Source organism: Aedes aegypti, chromosome 2 (genome assembly GCF_002204515.2).
Source record: "Aedes aegypti strain LVP_AGWG chromosome 2, AaegL5.0 Primary Assembly, whole genome shotgun sequence".
Classification (NCBI taxonomy): domain Eukaryota; kingdom Metazoa; phylum Arthropoda; class Insecta; order Diptera; family Culicidae; genus Aedes; species Aedes aegypti.
In genome coordinates, this window is record NC_035108.1 from 275,227,897 (window position 1) to 275,232,618 (window position 4,722).

Here is a 4,722-nt window from a genome sequence, read left to right on the forward strand (position 1 = left end):
ATATTGAAGCAAATTAAACGCGACCGAACGGTTGCTCTCACATTCAAACACTAACTGCCTCGTATGCTTTGCCTCTGCTCCTCGGGTAGCAGTGCGTAACTGGGAGAACACGTAGGGGTGCATAGGATATTATTCCCACAAATCGGCCATCCTGACCACCATCCGGCCCGGATGGTGCTATCAGATCGTCCAACATGTTGTCTTTCCTTGCCTAGCTTCAATCTCTCACTTTCGTCGTTTCGCTCCCAATCTTCTTCGCTTTGCTTAGCCTTACTCCTTGATTTGGATGTAGTCCTCCACATCTTCATCGTTGGCTGCTTCCAAATCTTTGAATTCTGTGCTACTTGATGTCTGTTACCATATTTCCTTAAATTGTTCCCAATTTTGATCGCATTGACGTCACATTTTGAATTTAGCTTCTTCTTGGTGTTATCAAGCATTTCGAAATACTTTCCAGAGTCTTTTGATTGATTTCTGAACTGCGTACAATTATACACGTCTAAATGACAGGATTTACGGTTTTCAATTTTTGAAATGGAATTCTTTTTAGGATAAAATTTAGTTTCATTCGCTGTAATATTTACCACGCCAAAAATTAACAAATTTTTCCCTAAAACAATATTATTCTCCATATCTTTATCTCTTATAACATCAAATGTAATATTCAAAGGTGTATTTTCAATCACTATATTTAACGCAACACTACCTAAAGTCCATATGACTCCCTTAAACGTCATTAAACGTTTCCGATCATTCCGATTTATCTTCAAATTCATTTTTCTTGTCCACCCCTCTCTCAGTAAAGAAACACTTGAACCGGAATCAAATAATGCTTGACATTGAATTGTATGAACGAATATTGACAAACTATTTCTTTTTAACGAAGAAGGATCTGAATAACAGAGATTTACGTAATTGCTTCCAATATTTTTCGGACATTTGGTTGGAACACGACCTCTTTTTCCACAATTGTAATTTTTCACAGTCTTGGGTAGGATGTCATTTTGATTTTCAAAATTATTCTGGCCATTTGGCCTTCCGCTACTAAAAAATCTTTCTGGAGCTGAAGACTTTGACTTATAATCTCTACAATATTTATTATCTTTTATTCTTTGATATTCACGAAGCTTTTCTCTGAACTCATCCATACTTTTTGATCCACATAATATAGTCTTGTCTGGACCATTATCATTTATTCCGTTGATTGTGTACGTAATAATTGATGATATGTCAACATTGGCCTTTGCCCCAATTTCCCGCATTTGCAGAAAATACTTTAGGACATTCTCGCCCAATTTTCTTTTGCGATTCCGTAATCTTTCATGCACAACAGCACTATTTTCTGAAAACTCAAACTCATTTATTAAAATATCCTTTAACGTTCTCCAGTTAGAGACATTATTAGTGGAGTTTAATGAAATTTTAGCTAATCCGGTTAATTTTCGTTTTGCAATTACAAATTTGCGTAACTCTGTCAAGCCAATGGAATCTGACAGTTCCTCAAAATCATCGATCCATTTTCGAACAGGATAAAAATCAGTTCCAGAAAATTCAGAAAATGCGCACTCAGCATCACTTACCGATAATTGTTGTTCTATTCTACTTCCAATATCATGCGCATGAGCCTCCAAGTGGTAATCACCACGCAAGCCACCGTATGCCTCAGAGCCACAACAGGTCTTAATCACTGTTTTTCTACTATTTCGGTCTTTTCCGAACTCGACATTCTCATACGTACATTTACGATCACCAAATAGATTCTGCAAATCTCTAGTAACAAATTTATTATTCGGGCCATCACCCAACAGATCATTGTTTGCTTTTTCATTCACATCTCCAACATATCTTCTCAACACATTATCATGACCACGACCATAGCCGTCACTCATTGCGTTGTTTCCAACAGCCAGCCTACTGTTCATCGCAATATTTTCACTTATCGCACCACGTCTCATTTGTTCGACTCTTACATGTCCACCTTCATCACATCTACCTCCATTTGGAGTACTTGCTTGCTGTGGTACCATAGAGCCAGAAAGTATTTTTTCAATAACTGAACTTAAACGAGATGTTTCTGCCCGCATAGAGTTCATCTCACTACGCATCACACTGAGCTCTTGCGTTAGGTCCGCCACAGCCGTATTAGAAAATGTTAGCTGATCCACTAAACGCATGAACGTATTGTCAATTGCATTAAATTGTATGCCATTTGCAGACAAGGCAAACTGTAGTTGAGGATTAGAAGCAGAAGGCGCATCACCGCTGATGGGCTGAAAAGGCCAAACGTTCACGTCTTGCATTGTCGCCATTCTATTTTTTCTGTTCCGTTTTACCGCACCAAATCACACGCGTTAACTATTTTGGTTACGGTACAATGACCCTTAACCCCAGGTCAAATCTGAAATTCAATGCAATCCACTTTTACAACAGTTCACTATTAGTTTTTTTTTTCGCGGCGGGAAAGAATCAGTGGCAGTTTGTTTTATTTACAGTTTGCTAAAAAAAAAAATCCGAATTCAATTTTCCTATCGCTAAATAACTAGTCAAGCTTACTCAATGCCTTAACACTAAATTATTTATTTCATATCTATCTAAAAAACTATTGAAATTCAGAACACTCAAAATAAAAGTTTCTTTACAATGCTATTTCACAGCAAATTTCAGATTCACGATGATTAAAAAACAGTCCCTCAATCTTGCACACTAACGAATATCACGACAGTTTCATCCCGCGTTCCCGGACGAGCCCCCAAATTTGTAGTAAATCTTAACTACTAGCTCAACTTTTCCCGCACTAAAAGAAAGGATACGCGTTCCAGATGACAACTTCGGATATCGAAACCTTTTCAAAGACGGCGAATCAATTTAAAAGTATATTGAAGCAAATTAAACGCGACCGAACGGTTGCTCTCACATTCAAACACTAACTGCCTCGTATGCTTTGCCTCTGCTCCTCGGGTTGCAGTGCGTAACTGGGAGAACACGTAGGGGTGCATAGGATATTATTCCCACATGTATAAAAGAATTTCTGAAGAAATTACTAGAAAACTTCATTTGAAACCAGAACTTTCCTTGACAGATAATCCAAGGAAAAGTTTCTGAACGAATACCTTTTGGGACTATCATCGGTATTCTACACTGAACCAATGGATCCAATTCAATCCAATCCACGATTGAAATATGATTAACTTTAAAAACATCCAATGATGGATATATGATTTCCTGATGCATCCTAAATAATATTCAAACGAACATTGCACACTGGGCCAGGAGCAGAATTTAGCCAGACAAAACCTCTAGCGCTTTAGGAGTGCATTTTTCCGGGTTGGTGTCAAAGGAGACTTATCTTGAATTTGTTTGTTCTTCAATTTGATGATAAAAGTTAGTTGGGAATTTCATCGCATAGGTGGCGCTGCGATGCAAACTTTTTTGTTTTACGTCCTAGAGCTTTCGCGTCTTCGGCAATGTTTTAGAACGTGTAAAAATACGACAAGTTGTCGAAGACACCAAAGTTCTAGGACTTTAAATAACAAAGTTATGGTAAAAAATGTGTAAATCACTTAAATTTTACGTTTTTTCTACGTTATTTCTATAAAACGTATTTAGAATCATTGATAAGTTTTTGCAAAAACTTGCTACTTTTTGAGTAAAGTCATGTCAAAAATTATGATATTTTTACAATATTTTGTTCAAAAATTCAAATATTTATATAAAAATAAGATATTTTTTTATACCGTACATGCATGTACGGCCATGAATCCTGGACGTTAAAAAAGATCGACCGGAAAGCATTTGGAGTTTTTGAGCGTAAAGTGCTGCGAACAATACTCGGCGGTAAACAAGAAAATGGCATCTGGCGGCGTCGCATGAATCATGAGTTGTACCAAGTATATAAAGAAGTGGATATTATCAAGCTCATAAAACACGGCAGGCTGCGTTGGGCTGGTCACGTGGTACGAATGCTGGAAGAACGACAAGCAAAAATAATATTCAGTAGAGAACCCGGACGAGGCCGTCGGCTTCGTGGTAGGCCGCGCACACGTTGGCTTTTTGCAGTTGAAGAGGACTTAAGGGCACTTAACGTTCAGGGCGACTGGAAGCGATTGGCTCAGGACCGAGCCCAGTGGAGAAGAATTATCCATTCGGCGTAGATTCAACGTAGCGGATTGTAGCCCATCAAGTATCAAGTAAGTACATGCATGTTATCGAAATCAAGCGACGCATGGTTTTTAAAATAAAACATTTTACGATTTTGACACAAAAAGTAGAAAAAACGTAAACATTTTTTTTAAAATTTCTGATAAATTTCCTCAAGGAAACCTCAAGACGGGAAATCCGTTAATCCGATACTGACCAAATATTCCTAGGAACTTTTGGAGGAATATCTAGTGCATTTTCTGGGAAATCCCTGTCGAAATTATTTAAGGAATATGTATTAAGATTTACACATGATTATAATGAGGGTTCAAGATGCGTATATCGGGAAATTATTGGAGGAATCTCTGGAGGCAATCCGTAGCGAAATTCCAGGAGAAATCATTTGAAGAATATCTGTAGAAATTCCTAAAATTATACCTAAATAATGGCTTGAGGATTTTTAGAAAAAAAATGTTGTCAAATAAATAGATCGGCAATGACAGGGTGGCCCGACGTCACCCAAGCCTAATATGAATTTAATCTAGTGTTTCTGAATGCAAAGTCCTAATCAATAATTAGTTTTCA